Source organism: Somniosus microcephalus, unplaced genomic scaffold (genome assembly GCF_052327205.1).
Source record: "Somniosus microcephalus isolate GS21.2 unplaced genomic scaffold, FLI_Smic_1.0 unresolved_chr7, whole genome shotgun sequence".
NCBI lineage: Eukaryota > Metazoa > Chordata > Chondrichthyes > Squaliformes > Somniosidae > Somniosus > Somniosus microcephalus.
Window position 1 is genome coordinate 33,013,494 of NW_028225185.1, and position 22,138 is coordinate 33,035,631.

Sequence of the window (22,138 nt, forward strand, 5' to 3'; positions counted from 1 at the left end):
GAACAGGAGGAGGCCGTTCAGCCCCCTCGAGCCTGTTACATTAGGAACAGGAGGAGGCCGTTCAGCCCCTCGAGCCTGTTACATTTGGAACAGGAGGAGGCCGTTCAGCCCCCTCGAGCCTGTTACATTAGGAACAGGAGGAGGCCATTCAGCCACTTGGGCCTGTTACATTAGGAACAGGAGGAGGCCGTTCAGCCCCTCGAGCCTGTTACATTAGGAACAGGAGGAGGCCGTTCAGCCCCCTCGAGCCTGTTACATTAGGAACAGGCCGTTCAGCCCCCTCGAGCCTGTTACATTAGGAACAGGAGGAGGCCATTCAGTCCCCACTAAAAGACATAATGGTCTCTCCCTCAACCTCTCCCATTCCATGCTCCAACAGCTCTCATTTTAAAGACATTTTTCCTAACCTTTCTTATCACTCTCTAAGTGATCATTTTAAATTGACAACCAATGCCTCCTCACTGACTGCCCCAACAAAAGGAAATAGTTTTTCTCCATTCACTCTATGAGACTCTTAATAATTTAAAACATCTCTATTAACCTTCTAAAATAGCAACAGAAAATGCTGGAGGAACTCAGCAGGCCAGGGCAACATCCGTGGAGAGAAATTAGAGTCGACGTTTCGGGTCGAAACCCTTTTTCAAAAACTGGAAAGGAAATGCAATAGTTCGAAAGGCAGGGCTGGGAGAGAACAAAAGAAGTGAAGAGACATTAAGAGGTATTCAAAACCAGACGAGATGGTGATAGGACTAGTGGAGACAAAAGACGGCTCGGCGGGGGGAAAGGGCCAAAACAAAGATGTGGATAAAATATAAACAAAAACATAATGGGGGCCGAGGTTATGATCTGAAATTGTTGAACTCGATGTTGAGTCCGGAAGGCTGTAAAGTGCCTAATCGGAAGATGAGGTGCTGTTCCTCAAGTTTACGTTGAGCTTCCGTGGAGACTAATCTTCTCTTAGTCTTCCCTGTTCTGGTAGAAATAGTCCCAGTATCTCAAATCTCTCCTCATACTTATAGTTTCCCATCCTTGGAATCATCCTGGTGAATCTGCACGGTACACTATTTGAACCCCTAGATTTTTCTGTTCGTGTACAGACTTCAGTGTCATTCCATTGACTGTTTAATCCCATTCCTTGTTTTTTCTCCCAAAATGTACTACCTCACACTTATCCACATTAAATTGCATCTGCCCCCTGTCTGCCCATTCCAATAACCTGTCTGTGTCTACCTGAAGTCTCTTATAGTTCTCTTGATTGTTTGAAAAACCCCCATACTTCTGTGTCTTCAGCATTTTCCAATTGGGCATCCTATGCCCAAGCCCAGATCATTGGTATAGCAACCTGGAGAGAGCGGGTAATAGTATCCGGGACAGAGGGGGTAATAGTGACCGGGACAGAGGGGGTAATGATAAACGGTACCGCCCCTCCGACAGTGTGGCGCTCCTTCAGTTCCGCCCCTCCGACAGTGCAGCGCTCCCTCAGTACCGCCCCTCCGACAGTGCAGCGCTCCCTCAGTACCGCCCCTCCGACAGTGCGGCGCTCCCTCAGTACCGCCCCTCCGACAGTGCGGCGCTCCCTCAGTACCGCCCCTCCGGCAGTGCGGCGCTCCCTCAGTACCGCCCCTCCGACAGTGCGGCACTCCCTCAGTACCGCCCCTCCGACAGTGCGGCTCTCCCTCAGTACCGCCCCTCCGACAGTGCGGCGCTCCCTCAGTACCGCCCCTCCGACAGTGCGGCGCTCCCTCAGTACCGCCCCTCCGACAGTGCGGCTCTCCCTCAGTACCGCCCCTCCGACAGTGCGGCGCTCCCTCAGTACCACACGAGTGTCAGCCTAGATTTATGTGCACAAGTTTCTGGAGTGGGACTTGGACCCACAACCTTCTGACTCAGAGGCGAGGGTCTGACACGGTCACACACCACCTGGGAATGCCATATGTCCTCCATATAAATTCCGTAAGAAAGAAATAAAAGCAGAATATGCTGAAAATACAGACCACGCCAATAAGTGTCTGAAGGAGGAAACACAGGTTAATGGAAGCCTTCATCCAGATGGAGAACAGAACTGAGGTCCGATGGGATGGGGGGATTGTCCTACGAGGAGAGATTGAGTAGATTGGGCCGATACTCTCTGGAGTTTAGAAGAATGAGCGGTGATCTCATTGAAATATATCAGATTCTGAGGGGGATTGACAGGGTAGATGCTGAGAGGCTGTTTCCCCCCTGGCTGGAGAGTCTCGAACCAGGGGTCACAGTCTCAGGATAAGGGGTCGGCCATTTTGGACTGAGATGCGGAGGAATTTCTTCACTCAGAGGGCGGTGAATCTTTGGAATTCTCTGCCCCAGAGGGCTGTGGAGGCTCAGTCGTTGAGTATATTCAAGGCTGAGATCGAGAGATTTTTGGAATCGAGGGATCGGGCGGGAAAGTGGAGTTGAGGTCGAAGATCAGCCGTGATCTTATTAAATGGCGGAGCAGGCTCGAGGGGCCGAATGGCCGACTCCAGCTCCCATTTCTTATGTTGTGGAGGGAAGGAAGCCACAACATTAACACACGGACCGGTCAAGTGTTTGCTTGCGGCAGACCCCAATCGTTGGATTTGCTACCTTGCTGTGTCCTCCAGATAACTGAGGTATCACAAAATCGATCGTCAGCACAGTGACCACAAGCAGCAAGAGTCAAAACATCGATTTCTCATGATTTATGCAACTTAAGAGACACCGACATTATTGACGGCATGTAAAAGTGGACGAGCGTAATAAGCTTCAAGTGCCAAAGAAAGGCAACGTCTTATTTAGACAGCATCTTATCTGTCACTCCGAAATCCCAAAGCACTTCACACACAAGTGTTCTTAAGTCTATTGTCAAGTTGTCAAACACAGCAGCCATTTTGGACACCGCAAGATCCCGCAAACAGCAAGGAGATGAACCACCAGTTCATCATGTTGTCCCAAGGTGCTGAAAGAACTCCCTACTTTTCTTCAAATAGCAGCCAGTGGATCTTTAACATTCACCAGAATAGGCAGACGGGGCCTCGGTTTAATGTCTCATCCAAAAGGGCGGCCCCTCCGACAGTGCGGCGCTCCCTCAGTACTGCCCCTCCGACAGTGCGGCGCTCCCTCAGGACTGCCCCTCCGACAGTGCGGCGCTCCCTCAGCACTGCCCCTCCGACAGTGTGGCGCTCCCTCAGCACTGCCCCTCCGAGTAGTAAACTGGGCACAGAGCAGGAATCAAAGCAGAGACATTTTTCAGACACTTTCGACTGTCACATTTTAACACTGATTGATGGACATACAGGATCCGATTGAACCGGCACTCACTGTACAACAAACATTGCGTTTACTGCGAATGCCCCAGTACAATTTCATGGAAGATGGATTAAAGAATTACGAGAAATCGACCGGGTCGCGTTAGATCCCCTTGGGCTGCCTGGAGAGTGAGCATTCCCTCTCCTGTTATCAAGAGGTTTCCTGGTAATAAAGCACAATGGTTTCTGACCCAGGGTGTAGTACTAACACCTTTATTGGCAGGTGATCTATCAGTTTCAATCTAACCACAGGGCAGCTGACAATGTGACTAAAAGCCTCGATCCAATCCCATCCCAGAGAACTGGCAGAATCCTTCTCTTCTTCCTTCTTAGGCAGTCCCTCGGAACCGAGGACGACTTGCTTCCACACTAACAATGGGTTCTCAGGTGACTGATGAGTCCAATGCGGGACCTACAGTCTCTGTCACAGGTGGGGCAGACGGTGGTTGAAGGGGCGGGTGGGTGGGGGTGCTTGGGTTGACGTGCGCTCCTTGCGCTGCCTGCGCTTGGCTTCCGCTTGCTCCTGGCGAAGAGGTTCGAGGTGTTCGGCGCCTTCCCGGATGCTTCTCCTCCACTTTGTGCGGTCTTGGGCCAGGGATTCCCAGGTGTCGGTGAGGGATGTTACACTTTTTCCAAGGAGGCTTTGAGGGTGTCCTTGAAGCGTTTCCTCTGCCCACCTGGGGCTCTCTTGCCGTGGTGGAGCTCCGAGTAGAGCGCTTGTTTCGGGAGTCTCGTATCGGGCGTGCGGACGATGTGACCCGTCCATCGGAGCTGATCGAGCATGGTCAAAGCTTCGATGCTGGGGATGTTGGCCTGAGCGAGAACACTTACGTCGATGCGCCTATCCTGCCGATGGATTTGCAGGATCTTGCGGCGGCAGCGTTGGTGGGACCTCTCCAGTGCTTTGAGGTGCCTGCTGTACATGGTCCATGTCTCTGAGGCATACAGCAGGGCGGGTATCACTACTGCTCTGTAGACCATGAGCTTGGTGCCGGGTTTGAGGTCCTGGTCTTCAAACACTCTCTTCCTCAGGCGACCGAAGGCTGCACTGGCACACTGAAGGCGGTGTTGGACTTCGTCGTCGACGTCTGCCTTTATTGACAGTAGGCTCCCGAGGTATGGAAAGTGGTCCACATTGTCCAAGGCCTTGTCGTGGATTTTGATAATCGGGGGGCAGTACTGTGTGGCGGGGGCACTCTTTCTGACCATCACACCCCAGGGAGGTGGCAGAATCCACACTCCTGTTCTGACCATCACATCCCAACAACAACTTGTATTTATCCAGCGCCTTCAATGTAGTAAAACGCCCCAAGATGCTCGACAGGCGTGTGAGAAAACAAAATTTGACACCGAGCCACATAAGGGGATATTAGGGACTTGTGACCAAAAGCTGGGTCAACGAGGTCGGTTTTAAGGAGCGTCTTAAAGGAGGAGAGAGAGAGACGGAGAGGTTTAGGGAGGGAATTCCAGAGCTCGGGGGCCCTGGCGCGGTCGCCAGTGGTGGAGTGATGGAAATCGGGGGATGCGCGAGAGGCCAGAATTGGAGGAGCGCAGAGATCGCGGAGGGTTGTCGGGGCTGGAGGAGGTTAGAGAGAGAGGGAGAGTTGTAGGGGCCGGAGGAGGTTACAGAGAGAGGGAGAGTTGTAGGGGCCGGAGGAGGTTACAGAGATAGGGAGGGTTGTAGGGGCTGGAGGAGGTTACAGAGGGAGAGTTGTAGGGGCCGGAGGAGGTTACAGAGGTAGGGAGGGTTGTAGGGGCTGGAGGAGGTTACAGAGATAGGGAGGGTTGTAGGGGCTGGAGGAGGTTACAGAGATAGGGAGGGGTGTAGGGGGCTGGTGGAGGTTACAGAGAAAGGGAGGGTTGTAGGGGGCTGGAGGAGGTTACAGAGATAGGGATGGTTGTAGGGGGCTGGAGGAGGTTACAGAGATAGGGATGGTTGTAGGGGGCTGGAGGAGGTTACAGAGATAGGGATGGTTGTAGGGGGCTGGAGGAGGTTACAGAGAGAGGGACAGTTGTAGGGGCCGGAGGAGGTTACAGAGATAGGGAGGGTTGTAGGGGCTGGAGGAGGTTACAGAGATAGGGAGGGTTGTAGGGGCTGGAGGAGGTTACAGAGATGGGGAGGGTTGTAGGGGGCTGGAGGAGGTTACAGAGATGGGGAGGGTTGTAGGGGGCTGGAGGAGGTTACAGAGATGGGGAGGGTTGTAGGGGCTGGAGGAAGTTACAGAGATAGGGAGGGTTGTAGGGGCTGGAGGAGGTTACAGAGATAGGGGGGGTTGTAGGGGCTGGAGGAGGTTACAGAGATAGGGAGGGTTGTAGGGGCTGGAGGAGGTTACAGAGATAGGGAGGGTTGTAGGGGCTGGAGGAGGTTACAGAGATAGGGAGGGTTGTAGGGGCTGGAGGAGGTTACAGAGATAGGGAGGGTTGTCGGGGCTGGAGGAGGTTACAGAGATAGGGAGGGTTGTAGGGGGCTGGAGGAGGTTACAGAGATAGGGATGGTTGTAGGGGGCTGGAGGAGGTTACAGAGATAGGGATGGTTGTAGGGGGCTGGAGGAGGTTACAGAGATAGGGAGGGTTGTAGGGGCTGGAGGAGGTTACAGAGATAGAGAGGGGTGTAGGGGGCTGGAGAAGGTTACAGAGATAGAGAGGGGTGTAGGGGGCTGGAGGAGGTTACAGAGATAGGGAGGGTTGTAGGGGCTGGAGGAGGTTACAGAGATAGGGAGGGTTGTAGGGACTGGAGGAGGTTACAGAGATAGGGAGGGTTGTAGGGACTGGAGGAGGTTACAGAGATAGGGAGGGGTGTAGGGGGCTGGAGGAGGTTACAGAGATAGGGAGGGTTGTAGGGGCTGGAGGAGGTAACAGAGATAGGGAGGGTTGTAGGGGCTGGAGGAGGTTACAGAGATAGGGAGGGTTGTAGGGGCTGGAGGAGGTTACAGAGATAGGGAGGGTTGTAGGGGCTGGAGGAGGTTACAGAGATAGGGAGGGGTGTAGGGGGCTGGAGGAGGTTACAGAGATAGGGAGGGTTGTAGGGGCTGGAGGAGGTTACAGAGATAGGGAGGGTTGTAGGGGCTGGAGGAGGTTACAGAGATAGGGAGGGTTGTAGGGGCTGGAGGAGGTTACAGAGATTGGGAGGGGTGTAGGGGGCTGGAGGAGGTTACAGAGATAGGGAGGGTTGTAGGGGCTGGAGGAGGTTACAGAGATAGGGAGGGTTGTAGGGGCTGGAGGAGGTTACAGAGATAGGGAGGGTTGTAGGGGCTGGAGGAGGTTACAGAGATAGGGAGGGTTGTAGGGGCTGGAGGAGGTTACAGAGATAGGGAGGGTTGTAGGGGCTGGAGGAGGTTACAGAGACAGGGAGAGTTGTAGGGGCTGGAGGAGGTTACAGAGATAGGGAGGGTTGTAGGGGCTGGAGGAGGTTACAGAGATAGGGAGGGTTGTAGTGGTGGAGGAGGTTACAGAGATAGGGAGGGGTGTAGGGGGCTGGAGGAGGTTACAGAGATAGGGAGCGTTGTCGGGGCTGGAGGAGGTTACAGAGATAGGGAGGGGTGTAGGGGGCTGGAGGAGGTTACAGAGATAGGGAGAGGGGTGCGAGGAGGCCACGGAGGGATTTGAAAACGAGGATGAGAATTTTAAAATCGAGGCGTTGCTGGACCGGGAGCCAGTGTAGGTCAGCGAGCACAGCGGGGGTGATGGGTGAACGGGACTCGGTGCGAGTTAGGACACGGGGCCGCAGAGGTTTAGATGAGCTGATGGTTACGGAGGGTAGAACGTGGGAAATGGCGGAATACACTATCGCATCCAGAAAGCTGGGAACATTCACAATCCCGTCTAGTGTCGCCAGGATTTGGGAACACCCGCACTCCCATCTCAGGTATTGCCAGCTCATAATCTTGAAATCAAATCTCAGCTTGCCTCTCTTGCTCCGCCTGAGCTCCTGCCCTACGGGCGAACCTCTACCTGCTTCCTCACTGTGGTGAAGACAAGCCCATTGCTGCTTCCCCGACTTGAGCCTATTCCTCCCACCCCGTGCACCGCTGAACCACCACTCCCTGAATTACATCATCTCCTGGCCAGTACTTATCCCTCAAGCAACATCACGAAAACACATTTTTTTAAAAATTTGTTTATGGGATGTGGGCGTCGCTGGCGAGGCCCAGCATTTATTGCCCATCCCTAGTTGCCCTCGAGAAGGTGGTGGTGAGCCGCCTTCTTGAACCGCTGCAGTCCGTGTGGTGAAGGTGCTCCCACAGCGCTGTTAGGGAGGGAGTTCCAGGATTTTGACCCAGCGACGATGAAGGAACGGCCGATATATTTCCAAGTCGGGATGGTGTGTGTGACTTGGAGGGGAACTTGGAGGTGGCGGTGTTCCCGTGCGCCTGCTGCCCTTGTCCTTCTAGGTGGAGGAGGTCGCGGGTTTGGGAGGTGCTGCCGAAGAAGCCTTGGCGAGTTGCTGCAGTGCATCTTGTAGATGGTCCACACTGCAGCCACGGTGCGCCAGTGGTGGAGGGAGTGAGTGTTTAAGGTGGTGGACGGGGTGCCGATCAAGCGGGCTGCTTTGTCCTGGATGGTGTCGAGCTTCTTGAGTGTTGTTGGAGCTGCACTCATCCAGGCAAGTGGAGAGTATTCCATCACACTCCTTACTTGTGCCTTGTAGATGGTGGAAAGGCTTTGGGGAGTCAGGAGGTGAGACACTCGCCGCAGAATACCCAGCCTCTGACCTGCTCTTGTTGCCACAGTATTTATGTGGCTGGTCCAGTTAAGTTTCTGGTCAATGGTGACCCCCCAGGATGTTGATGGTGGGGATTCGGCGATGGTAATGCCATTGAATGTAATGATCAGGTCATTATCACATTGCTGTGTGTGGGAGCTTGCTGTGCGCAAACTGTCTGCCGCGTTTCCTACATTACAACAGCGACCAGACTCCAAAAAGTACTTCATTGGGTGTGAAGCGTCGCACTGTCGGAGGGGCGGTACTGAGGGAGCGCCGCACTGTCGGAGGGGCGGTACTGAGGGAGCGCCGCACTGTCGGAGGGGCGGTACTGAGGGAGCGCCGCACTGTCGGAGGGGCGGTACTAAGGGAGCGCCGCACTGTCGGAGGGGCGGTACTAAGGGAGCGCCGCGCTGTCGGAGGGGCGATACTGAGGGAGCGCCGCGCTGTCGGAGGGGCGGTACTGAGGGAGCGCCGCGCTGTCGGAGGGGCGGTACTGAGGGAGCGCCGCGCTGTCGGAGGGGCGGTACTGAGAGAGCGCCGCGCTGTCGGAGGGGCGGTACTGAGGGAGCACCGCGCTGTCGGAGGGGCGGTACTGAGGGAGCGCCGCAGTGTCGGAGGGGCGGTACTGAGGGAGCGCCGCGCTGTCGGAGGGGCGGTACTGAGAGAGCGCCGCGCTGTCGGAGGGGCGGTACTGAGGGAGCGCCGCGCTGTTGGAGGTGCGGTACTGAGGGAGCGACGCGCTGTCGGAGGGGCGGTACTTAGGGAGCACCGCACTGTCGGAGGGGCGGTACTGAGGGAGCGCCGCGCTGTCGGAGGGGCAGTACTGAGGGAGCGCCGCACTGTCGGAGGTGCCGTCTTTCGGACGAGACGTTAAACCTGAGGCCCCTGTCTGCCCTCTCAGGTGGATGTAAAAGATCCCACGGCCACTATGGGAAGAAGAGCAAGGGGGAGTTCTCCCCGGTGTCCTGAGGCCATTATTTATCCCTCAACCAACATCACTAAAAACAGACGATCTGCTCATTATCACATTGCTGTCTGTGGGAGCTTGCTGTGCGCAAACTGGCTGCCGCTTGTCCTACATTACAACAGCGACCACACTCCAAAAAGTCCTGCACTGGGTGTGACGCGCTTTGGGACGTCCCGAGGTGGTGAAAGGCGCTGGAGAAATGGGAGTCTTGTCTTTTCATTCCACTGGAAGATGTCCATGACTGCACGGTCAGTAATTAGAAAATGCACAATGGTACCATTGCAGTGCGATGTCCTGCGTCGGAGAAGGTTACATAAAGGTCTTTTTTTTTTAAAGTTTCTCCTGTGTGTGTTTCCTTTGTTCAATAATTGAACAGCAGTGAGTTCGACATTCATCATTCTGGATTGGAGATGCAACAAACAGTACCTGTTTTTATGCTGTTACTTCCTGCAGTTTTCCACCCAAATGTGAGTCACTGTCTTTGTTGGTCAGTTGAGCTCCATGTGTGTTTGGCAGGGGGGGGGGGGGGGTGGGGCAGGGGGAGTGGGTCAGTCCTGGGAATGTCGGGCTGTCAGATCAACTGAAGCGAGCAATTCAGGAGGGAACTGCATGAATATTTCATCAGCTCCGACGCTTGGTACCCAGTCAATAACTTGACCCCTGCTGACCGACACAAGACAGGGGTTCGATTGTTTTGGCTGGGGAGCCTGGCAGCGCTGAGCGGATTGTTTCTTGGCCTGACTTTGAGATCCAAAGCCCTCCTGACTCGGGGGGGGGGGACGAGAGAGCGGGAAGGGGGGGACGAGAGAGCGGGAAGGGGGAGGGGACGAGAGAGCGGGAAGGGGGAGGCGACAACAGATAGAATCTGCGGCAGATTGGATATCTCTCAAAGCATCTCTGAGGGAGTCGGAGGGAAAAGAGAGGCACTTTGTAACGAGGAAACATCAATGCACGCTTTTTTTTCAACACTTTATTCATCGCCCCCCCCCCCCCGCTGGCCTCGTGATCCTGGAGTTCAGCCTCACTTCTGTGGGAAAGTTGGAATACTCTCTCCCAAGATGAGACAGGATATCAATAACATGAGGGAAACATTACGAAAGTTTCAGATACTGAGGCTGGCTGTGTCACTTAAAGCCACGTGAGACACTGGAGATCGGTCCGGTATTAAAATCGAACGCTTACAGCCTGATTATTCATCCTGGAGTTTCTCTGGTTTTGAGTGACTTTACAGCTTTCGAGCTTGAGGTTGGGTAGATGGTATTTGCATTAGCTGGAGGGTTGATGGCAAGGGTCCGGGTGTCACCTCCCTGTGCCAGGGTAAAAGAAAACTGCCAGTCTTGGTTCAGGGGTCAGCTCTCCAGCCTTTGAGTCAGAAGGTTGTGGGTGTAAGCCCCACTTAGTCTGGATTGTGGGGCTCAAACCTAGCACTGTCGGAGGGGCGGTACTGAGGGAGCGCCGCACTGTCGGAGGGCGGTACTGAGGGAGCGCCGCACTGTCGGAGGGGCGGTGCTGAGGGAGCGCCACACTGTCGGAGGGGCGGTACTGAGGGAGCGCCACACTGTCGGAGGGGCGGTACTGAGGGAGCGCCGCACTGTCGGAGGGGCGGTACTGAGGGAGCGCCGCACTGTCGGAGGTGCCGTCTCTCAGATGAGACGTTAAACCGAGGCCCCCGTCTGCCCTCTCAGGTGGATGTAAAAGATCCCACAGCCACTATTGGAAGAGCAGGGGGGAGTTCTCCCCGGTGTCCTGGGGCCCAATATTTATCCCTCAACCAACATCACTAAAAAAAAAACAGATGATCTGGTCATTATCACATTGCTGTTTGTGGGAGCTTGCTGTGCGCAAATTGGCTGCTGCGTTTCCCACATTACAACAGTGACCACACTTCAAAAAAAGTACTTCATTGGGTGTGAAGCGCTTTGGGACGTCCTGAGGTGGTGAAAGGCGCTGGAGAAATGGGAGTCTTTCTTGAGCTCAGTCCCACACCGTGCGGTTCACCCCCCACCAGGCCACTTCTTCTGCCAGGCTCCCGCGCCCGTGGACAATCCAGGCCAGGCCACGCCGGTGAAGGTTGCCTGCTTTCCAGGGGCGGTAGCTGCCACGCGACTCCCTCTAATCCGGAGAATCCTCGTGAGGGCCCCAGCGTCAAACGACTGCTTATCGAGAGGATACTGGAGTCTTGCGTCCAGTTCTGGTCACCGCACTTTAAGGATGATGTGAAGGCCCTCGAGAGGGTGCAGAGGAGATTTACCAGAATGGTTCCGGGGATCGGGGAATCTTAGCTACAAGGACAGGTTGGAGCAGCTGGATTTGTTTGGGCCTTGGTGAGACCACACCTTGAGTATTGTGTGCAGTTTTGGTCGCCTTATCCGAGGAAGGATGTTCTTGCCATGGAAGGAGTTCAGTGAAGATTCACCAGGCTGATACCTGGGATGGCAGGAATGACGTATGAGGAGAGATTGGGTCGATTGGGCTTATACTCGCTGGAGTTTAGAAGAATGAGAGGGGATCTCATTGAAACTTATAAAATTCTAACAGGACTAGACAGACTAGATGCAGGAAGGATGTTCCCGATGGCGGGGGAGTCCAGAACCAGGGGTCACAGTCTAAGGATAAGGGGTAAGCCATTTAGGACAGAGATGAGGAGGAATTTCTTCACCCAGAGAGTGGTGAACCTGTGGAATTCTCTACCACAGAAGGCAGTGGAGGCCAATTCATTAAATATATTCAAGAAGGAGTTGGATATATTTCTTAAGGCTAAAGGGATCAAGGGATATGGGGAGAAGGCAGGGACAGGGTACTGAATTTGGATGATCAGCCATGATCTCATTAAATGGCGGAGCAGGCTCGAGGGGCCGAATGGCCGACTCCTGCTCCTATCTTCTATGTTTCTATGTTTTCATTAGAGCAAAGGCGGTTGAGGGGTGATTTGATCGAGATGTACAAGATTATGACGGGTTTGGATAGGCTAGACGGGGAAAGGCTGTTCCCACTAGTTGACGGTACAAGGACTAGGGGACACAGATTTAATGATTTGGGCAAGAGATACGGGGGGGGATGTGAGGAAAAACTTTCTTACGCAGCGAGTGGTGAGGACCTGGAACTCGCTGCCGACGGAAGTGGTGGAAGCGGAGACACTCAGGGGGAAAAAGTCAGTATCGCCCCGCTTGGGGCGCCGTTATTGGCCGTGCGCAAAGTTTAGCGCCTGGCGCTAATTATCGCCTCAGACGGCAAACTTGGCTTCTATCGTCCCAGGAGGTGATTGGAGCGCTAAATCAGGCGCTTCACACCTGTCTTAAGGCGCAAAGGCCGAGGAGCGAGGCGCTACCTCAGAGCGCGGGCGAAGCAAGGAAGGGCCAATCAAAAAGAACCTGCAAAGTGCTGCTCAGTACCCAAAACTCCTTCACACAGCGTTGAATCTCTCCAGAAGTCTCTCTCTCTCTCTCTCAGAATGCGTGGTGCAAAAATGTCACCAATAAAAAAAGGCAGGAAGCGGCCGCCTTTAAATAGCGCTCCCCCAGTCCCTTCCTGACTGCAAAACGCTCCCCTCAACCTGTCGTTGCTAGCGGCAGGCGGTAAGGCAGGGGGGCGCCACTCAATATCCGGTCCGGGGCGCTGACGGGGCATTGCGCGCTCGACTGACGTCACGATCTGCCGGTGCAGGAGATCGTGGCGGTAGTGTTTAGCGCCGCCGCAAAATGTCCAGTCAATTTCGCGAGCGGCGCAAACATCGCCGCGCCCGGGCGCTAGTTGCTTTGCGCCCCATTTGCGCCCTCTTAAGGCGCTAACGAGAGGCGCAAACAACTGAATTTTTCCCCCTCGGTGTTTTCAAGGGCAGACTCGAGGGGAATAAATTTGCAGGGCGACAGGGGAAATGGGACTGACTGGATCGCTCTAGAGAGCCGGCACGGACTCGATGGGCCCAATGGCCTCCTCCTGTGCCACTATGACTCTACGATGCGCCGCACGTACTTCTTTTTAATAAACAGCTGTGACATTATTCAGACAGAATTCGTCCATCGTAAAAGCCGTCGTGAAGGCACGGTGACCTTTCACTGGAGGTTCCTGCAAGGAATATCGAGGCTGGTGATGGAAACTTTCAGCCGCAGTAAGCGGGAGTCTTGTCCCAAATGTCATTCCGTTGTCATGCGGACAAAGGGAAGCCTCTTGTGGGCTCGCGCTGTGATTAATGCCATTATGTGAGCCCAGCGCTGATCATTGTCTCCCGCAGCCATCGTAATCTCATTACAGCGATGCCAAGTGGAGATTACCATATCAAATGAATTCAGACAGGTTGAATTAATCCCTTAACTTCACTGCGAAGGAATCTGTAAAAAGCATCAAAGGGGGTTCGGAAGCGACAACATAAACAGAGCAGCGCTCGGCAGAGGCTGCGAGCCGCTGTATTCAGACCCAGACCAGCTGACATCGCTCCTTCGGAATCTGACACATGGCGCCGCACTGTCGGAGAGGCAGTACTGAGGGAGCGCCGCACTGTCGGAGGGGGATACTGAGGGAGCGCCGCACTGTCGGAGGGGCGGTACTGAGGGAGCGCCGCACTGTAGGAGGGGCGGTACTGAGGGAGTGCCGCACTGTCGGAGGGGCGGTACTGAGGCAGCGCCGCACTGTCGGAGGGGCGGTACTGAGGGAGCGCCGCACTGTCGGAGGGGCAGTATTTGGGAGCGCCGCACTGTCAGAGGAGGATACTGAGGGAGCGGCGCACTGTCGGAGAGGCAGTACTGAGGGAGCGCCGCACTGTCAGGGGGGCAGTACTGAGGGAGCATCGCACTGTAGGAGGGGCAGTACTGAGGGAGCGCCGCACTGTCGGAGGGGCGGTACTGAGAGAGCGCCGCACTGTCGGAGGGGCAGTACTGAGGGAGCGTCGCACTGTAGGAGGGGCAGTACTGAGGGAGCGCCGCACTGTCGGAGGGGCGGTACTGAGAGAGCGCCGCACTGTCGGGGGGGCGGTACTGAGGGAGCGCCGCACTGTCGGAGGGGCGGTACTGAGGGAGCGCCGCACTGTCGGAGGGGCGGTCCTGAGGGAGCGCCGCACTGTCGGAGGGGCACTACTGAGGGAGCGCCGCACTGTCGGAGGGGCGGTACTGAGGGAGCGCCGCACTGTCGGAGGGGCGGTACTGAGGGAGCGCCGCACTGTCGGAGGAGCGGTACTGAGGGAGCGCCGCACTGTCGGAGGGGCAGTACTGAGGGAGCACCGCACTGTCGGACGAGCGGTACTGAGGGAGCGCCGCACTGTCGGAGGGGCAGTACTGAGGGAGCACCGCACTGTCGGAGGGGCGGTACTGAGGGAGCGCCGCACTGTCGGAGGGGCGGTATGGAGGGAGCGCTGCACTGTCGGAGGGGCCCTCTTTCGGATGAGACGTTAAACCGAGGCCCCCGTCTGCCCTCTCAGGTGGACGTAAAAGATCTCCACGGCCGCTATTGGAAGAGGAGCAGGGGGGAGTTCTCCCCGGTGTCCTGGCTCACAGTCCAACCCTCAACCAACACTTAAAAAAAACCAGACTAACTGGACATTCCCCCTATTACCGTGGGGTGGGATCTTGCTGTACACAAAATGGCTGCCGTTATACCTACATAGCAGTGACTGCTTTGGGCTGCCCCGATCGACACACAAGACAGCAGAGCATTCGCTCGGTACTGTACTGGTGCCGGATCAGAGGGAGGGCTGGGTGAGTTCAGCACTCGCCCGACTAAGTCACGTCAACAGTGCAGTCGGTAAAACAGGCCGATTACAAACAAATCTCCTTCTTCTTAGGCAGTCCCTCGGAACCGAGGATGACTTGCTTCCACATTAAAAATGAGTTCTCAGGTGACTGATGAGTCCAATGTGGGACCGACAGTCTCTGTCACAGGTGGGGCAGACGGTGGTTGAAGGGGCGGGTGGGTGGGGTGCTTGGGCTGACGTGCGCTCCTTGCGCTGCCTGCGCTCGGCTTCCGCTTGCTCCCGGCGAAGAGACTCGAGGTGTTCGGCGCCTTCCCGGATGCTTCTCCTCCACTTTGTGCGGTCTTGGGCCAGGGATTCCCAGGTGTCGGTGGGGGTGTTGCACTTTTTCCAAGGAGGCTTTGAGGGTGTCCTTGAAGCGTTTCCGCTGCCCACCTGGGGCTCTCTTGCCGGCCGGAGCTCCGAGTAGAGCCCTTGTTTTGGGAGTCTCGTATCGGGCATGCGGACAGTGTGACCCGTCCATCGGAGCTGATTGAGCGTGGTCAAAGCTTCGATGCTGGGGATGTTGGCCTGAGCGAGAACACTGACGTTGATGCGCCTATCCTGCCAATGGATTTGCAGGATCTTGCGGAGGCAGCGTTGGTGGTACCTCTCCAGTGCTTTGAGGTGCCTGCTGTACATGGTCCATGTCTCTGAGGCATACAGCAGGGCGGGTATCACTGCTGCTCTGCCAATGGATTTGCAGCACTGCTAGCTTACAATGATGCAATGCTCAAGAGGTCTGCTTGTCTCAAGACAGGCCGCACAGGAGGCAAGGCCGATATATAGGGCCCTCATTGTGTGTCTTAAAATTTAAAAAAAGAGTCTACACTGTGGCAAAACAGCAGTCAACAAGCGTTATAAATATTACATTCTAAACACGTGCGTGTGGAATCCAGAATCACACATTCACTGCGGCAGCAACCCAGTAACAAGCAAATTTAATTAATCTTCTCGCACTTGTTAAAATCTATTTTTGATTCAGCCGAAAGCGAGATTAATCGAATCAACGAGTCTGCCCGCTGGTTTAGTGAGTAAATCTACAGCCCAGTACTGTGCCGAGCTCGAGAGCGAGTGAGAGAGAGAGAGAGAGAGAGCAGGAAGGTAACAGAGATAAAGAACAGAAACACAGAAGATAGGAGCAGGAGTCGGCCATTCGGCCCCTCGAGCCTGCTCCGCCATTCAATGAGATCATGGCTGATCATTCAAATTCAGTACCCTGTCCCTGCTTTCTCCCCATATCCCTTGATCCCTTTAGCCTTAAGAAATATATCCAACTCCTTCTTGAATATATTTAATGAATTGGCCTCAACTGCCTTCTGTGGTAGAGAATTCCACAGGTTCACCACTCTCTGGGTGAAGAAATTCCTCCTCATCTCAGTCCTAAATGGCTTACCCCTTATCCTTAGACTGTGACCCCTGGTTCTGGACTCCCCTGACCATCGGGAACATCCTTCCTGCATCTAGTCTGTCCAGTCCTGTTAGAATTTTATAAGTTTCAATGAGATCCCCTCTCATTCTTCTGAACTCCAGCGAATATAAGCCCAATCGACCCAATCTCTCCTCATATGTCATTCCTGCAATCCCAGGTATCAGTCTGGTGAATCTTCGCTGCACTCCCTCCATGGCAAGAACATCCTTCCTCAGATAAGGCGACCAAAACTGCACACAGTACTCAAGGTGTGGTCTCACCAAGGCCCTGTACAACTGCAGCAAGATATCCTTCCTCCTGTACTCGAATCCTCTCGCTACGAAGGCCAACATACCATTTGCCTTCTTAACCGCCTGCTGCACCTGCATGCTTACCTTCAGCGACTGGTGCACAAGGACACCCAGGTCTCGTTGCACTTCCCCTTCTCCCAATCTATTGCCGTTCAGATAATAGCCTGCCTTCCTGTTTTTTGCCACCAAAGTGGATAACCTCGCATTTATCCACATTATACAGCCATCTGCCATGCTTCTGCCCAATCACCCAACCTGTCCAAATCGTACAAGGTGGGTCTGGAGGAGGCGTGAACGGGAACGGTAGAATCATCAACAGCTGCCGGCCGAAGAAATGGGGGCCGAGGTTACGAGCTGTAATTGTTGGACTCGATATTGAGTCCGGAAGGCTGTGAAGGGCCCAATCGAAAGATGAGGTGCTGTTCCTCGAGCTTACGCTGAGCTTCGTTGGAACAGTGTCGGAGGCCGAGGACGCTCGAGAGGTCAGAGCGGGAGCGGAGCGGAGAATTAAAGTGACAGGCGACCGACCGGAAGCTCGGGGTCACCCTTATGGACTGAAAATAGAAACATAGAGAAATAGGAGCAGGAGTCGGCCATTCAGCCCTTCGAGCCTGCTCCGCCATTCAATATGATCATGGCTGATCCTCTATCTCAATACCATATTCCCGCTCTCTCCCCATACCCCTTGATGCCTTTTGTGTCTAGGAATCCATCGATCTCCTTCTTAAATATATTCAGCGACTTGGCCTCCACAGCCTTCTGTGGTAGAGAATTCCACAGGTTCACCACCCTCTGAGTGAAGAAATTTCTCCTCATCTCAGTCCTAAATGTCCTGCCCCGTATCCTGAGACTGTGACCCCTGGTTCTAGACCCCCCAGCCAGGGGAAACATCCTCCCTGCATCCAGTCTGTCTAGCTCTGTCAGAATTTTATACGTTTCAATGAGATCCCCACTCATTCTTCTGAATTCAAGAGAATAGAGGCCTAATTTACTCAATCTCTTCTCATACAACAGTCCTGCCATCCCAGGAATCAGTCTGGTGAACCTTCGTTGCACTCCCTCTATGGCAAGTATATCCTTTCTTAGGTAAGGAAACCAAAACTGCACACAGTACTCCAGGTGTGGTCTCACCAAGGTCCTGTACAACTGTAGTAAGACATCCTTGCTCCTGTACTCAAATCCTCTTGCAATGAAGGCCAACATACCAGTTGCCTTCTGAACATTACAGCTGGAGTGTAGGAACAGGAGGAGGCCGTTCAGCCCCTCGAGCCTGTTACATTAGGAACAGGAGGAGGCCGTTCAGCCCCCTCGAGCCTGTTACATTAAGAACAGGAGGAGGCCGTTCAGCCCCCTCGAGCCTGTTACATTAGGAACAGGAGGAGGCTGTTCACTCCCCTCGAGCCTGTTACATTAGGAACGGGAGGAGGCCATTCAGCCCCTTGAGCCTGTTACATTAGGAACAGGAGGAGGCCGTTCAGCCCATCGAGCCTGTTACATTAGGAACAGGAGGAGGCCGTTCAGCCCCCTTGAGCCTGTTACATTAGGAACAGGAGGAGGCCGTTCAGCCGCTCGAGCCTGTTACATTAGGAACAGGAGGAGGCCGTTCAGCCCCTCGAGCCTGTTACATTAGGAACAGGAGGAGGCCATTCAGCCCCTCGAGCCTGTTACATTAGGAACAGGAGGAGGCCGTTCAGCCCCTCGAGCCTGTTACATTAGGAACAGGAGGAGGACATTCAGCCCCTCGAGCCTGTTATCTGATACCGACTGGGCGCTAGGAAATACAATCAGATGACTAGCTCTGGGTAGATGCCTCTTTGGTATCCCAGCTCCAAACAGCTTCAAGACCAAATATTTTATTAAATAACGGCCAGCGGATGCGGGAGCGAGATTGGTTCTGGAGGCGAGGGCAGAGATCCGAGAGGCAGAGAGTGAGATCTGCGCCAGCGGAGAGGCGAGCACTGATCTGAGAGGAGAAATCGAGTCAGCCTTTTCTCCGTCTTAATTATCTCCCTCGTAGACCTCTCGACTTGCTGCAGTGTGAGTGCAAGTTAATGGAATACTCCTGGGCAAACAGCTTACTCACTTACTGACTGAAAAGGGAGTTACTGTAGTTTGGCTGCAGCACCTTCCGCTCGCCCAATGCTCTGCAAATTAAGTTACTGTTCAATTTAAGCGTAACCAACTCACTCCCGAGTGCATTTAAAGAGCATTATTCTCCTTCATTGGAAAAGGAAGCTTTGTACCTACCTTTTAGAAACATAGAAACATAGAAGATAGGAGCAGGAGTCGGCCATTCGGCCCCTCGAGCCCGCTCCGCCATTCAATGCGATCATGGCTGATCATCCAAACTCAGTACCCTGTCTCTGCTTTCTCCCCATATCCCTTGATCCCTTTAGCCTTAAGAAATATATCCAACTCCTTCTTGAATATATTTAATGAATTGGCCTCCACTGCCTTCTGTGGTAGAGAATTCCACAGGTTCACCACTCTCTGGGTGAAGAAATTCCTCCTCATCTCTGTCCTAAATGGCTTACCCCTTATCCTTAGACTGTGACCCCTGGTTCTGGACTCCCCGACCATCGGGAACATCCTTCCTGCATCTAGTCTGTCCAGTCCTGTTAGAATTTTATAAGTTTCAATGAGATCCCCTCTCATTCTTCTAAACTCCAGCGAGTATAAGCCCAATCGACCCAATCTCTCCTCAAATGTCATTCCTGCCATCCCAGGTATCAGTCTGGTGAATCTTCGCTGCACTCCCTCCATGGCAAGAACATCCTTCCTCAGATAAGGCGACCAAAACTGCACACAATACTCAAGGTGCGGTCTCACCAAGGCCCCTGTACAACTGCAGCAAGACATCCTTGTTCCTGTACTTGAATCCTCTCGCTACGAAGGCCCTTAACAGGACCCTCGCTCAGGAACATACTAGCATTATTTTTTTTTCCAAGAAGTTTCAATAGCTAGCATAAAGTTTGCAACAGACATCTGTTTTAACCGGTTTGCACAGAGCCTTGTTTAAAATTGCACGCCTCACAGCTCCCCAGACGTGTGAAAAGCTAATATTTATAGAACGCCCGATAGATATACTTAAAACAAGTACAGATTTCCTTCCCTTTCAGCTTTTATTCCCCCCGCCTCACCCCCCTCGGATTTTCCCTCCTCTCAAGGTGCTACCTCATGCTGGAGTGTAGGAACAGGAGGAGGCCGTTCAGCCCCCTCGAGCCTGTTACATTAGGAACAGGAGGAGGCCGTTCAGCCCCTCTCGCGCCTGTTACATTAGGAACAGGAGGAGGCCATTCAGCCTCCTCGAGCCTGTTACATTAGGAACAGGAGGAGGCCGTTCAGCCCCCTCGAGACTGTTACGTTAGGAACAGGAGGAGGCCGTTCAGCCCCCTCGAGCCTGTTACATTAGGAACAGGAGGAGGCCGTTCAGCCTCCTCGAGCCTGTTACATTAGGAACAGGAGGAGGCCATTCAGCCCCCCTCGAGCCTGTTACATTAGGAACAGGAGGAGGTCATTCGGCCCCCCTCGAGCCTGTTACATTAGTAACAGGAGGAGGCCGTTCAGCCCCCTCGAGCCTGTTACATTAGGAACAGGAGGAGGCCATTCAGCCCCCCTCGAGCCTGTTACATTAGGAACAGGAGGAGGCCGTTCAGCCCCCTCGAGCCTGTTACATTAGGAACAGGAGGAGGCTGTTCAGCCCCCTCGAGCCTGTTACATTAGGAACAGGAGGAGGCCGTTCAGCCCCCTCGAGCCTGTTACATTAGGAACAGGAGGAGGCCATTCAGCCCCCTGCACCCTGTTCCACCATTCAATCAGATCACGGCTGATCTGTATCTTAACTCCATCTACCCGCCTTGGTTCCGTAACCCTTGAACCCCTTACCCAACAAAAATCTATCAATCTCAGTTTTGAAAGCTCCAATTGACCCCCAGCCTCGACAGCTCTTTGGGGGAGAGAGTCCCAGATTCCCACCACCCTTTGTGTGAAGAAGTGCTTCCTGACATCACCCCTGAACGGCCTGGCTCTAATTTGAAGGTTCTGCCCCCTTGTTCTGGACTCCCCCCACCAGAGGAAATAGTTTCTCTCTCGATCGACCCGATCGGATCCTTTAATCATCTCAAACACCTCAATTAGATTACCCGTCAATCTTCTACACTCGAGGGAACACAGGCCTAGTCCGTGCAACCTGTCCTTGGAATTTAATCCTTTTAGCCCCCCGTTATCAAGCGTTGTGAATCTTTGGAATTCTCTACCCCAGGGGGCTGTGGAGGCTCAGTCATTGAGTATATTCAAGGCTGAGATCGATAGATTTTTGGATACTAAGGCAACCAAAGGATATGGAGATCGGACGGGATGGTGGAGTTGAGGTAGAAGATCAGCCGTGATCTTATTGAATGGCCATGATGTGGAGATGCCGGTGTTGGACTGGGGTGGACAAATGACTCGAAGACACACAACAACGCAAAATCGTCGAGCAGAAACTGATAGCCAAGTTCCGCACTCATGAGGACAGCCTCAACCGGGATCTTGGGTTCATGTCACGCTACATGTAGCCCCATCTGACGTAGTCATCCAGACTTGAGTCGTCGTTGGCTTGTTCTCTCTACACAGATGCTTTTTTTTATTGTTTTTTGTTTTTCATACAGACCCCAGCATCTGCAACATTTGACCCCTTGTGACCCCACCTCATTGTTCTTTGATGTGATGTTTTCCTGACTGACCTGTTTGGACACCATTCACTCCTTTGATTGCTGTGATTATCTCTCTGCCGAGGTGTGATAAATGGCAGTTAGAAAGATTACCTGTAATCATCTGGCAGTGTTCTCTGACTATATATGCTGTGCCTATAGGCATCTCTTCACTTCACCTGGCGAAGGAGCAGCGCTCCGAAAGCTTGGGATTTCAAATAAAGCTGTTGGACTATAACCTGGTGTTGTGTGACTTCCTACATTTATTGAATGGCGGAGCAGGTTTGAGGGGCCGAATGGCCGACTCCTGCTTCTATTACTTATGTTATCATTCTGGTGAATCTGTGCTGCCCCCCGCCCTCCCCGCCTCCGAGGCCGAGATGTCCTTCCCGAGGTGCAGAGCCCAGAACTGAACACAGTGACTCCAGATGGGGTCCAACCAGAGCTCTGTACAGCTGTAACATCACGTCCACCCCTTTGTATTACAACCCCCTGGAGGTAAGTCTAACATTCAATTAGCCTTTCTGATTATTTTTTTGTACCTGTCCGCGAGTTGTTCGTGATTTATGTACAGGGACCCGTAAATCTCTCAGCTCATGCACAGTCCCAACCGGCACCCACTGCCCTCCAACACCTCAAAGAAAGAAAGACTTGCATTTAAATAGCACCTTGCACGGCCACCGAACTTCCAATCGTGCTTCACAGCCAATGAAGTGCTTTTCGAAGTGTGGTCACTGTTGCAATGTAGGAAACGCAGCAGGCAATTTGTGCACTGCAAGCTCCCACAAACAGCAATGAGATAGTGGCTGGATCATCTGTTTTTAGTGATGTTGATTGAGGGATAAATATTGGCCCCAGGACACCGGGGAGAACTCCCCCCTGCTCTTCTTCCAATAGTGGCCGTGGGATCTTTGATGTCCACTTGAGAGAGTAGACGGGGCCTCGGTTTAACGTCTCATCTGAAAGACGGCACCTCCGAGAGTGCGGGGCTCCCTCAGTACCGCCCCTCCGACAGTGCGGCGCTCCCTCAGT

At 53.8% G+C, this 22,138-nt stretch overlaps 1 protein-coding gene across 1 annotated transcript in view; it reads right to left on the reverse strand.

The window, feature by feature from the left end:
• Positions 1–22,138, reverse strand: part of LOC147086755 (contactin-5-like) — a 380,876-nt gene that overhangs the window by 301,088 nt on the left and 57,650 nt on the right. The window lies entirely within an intron of this gene.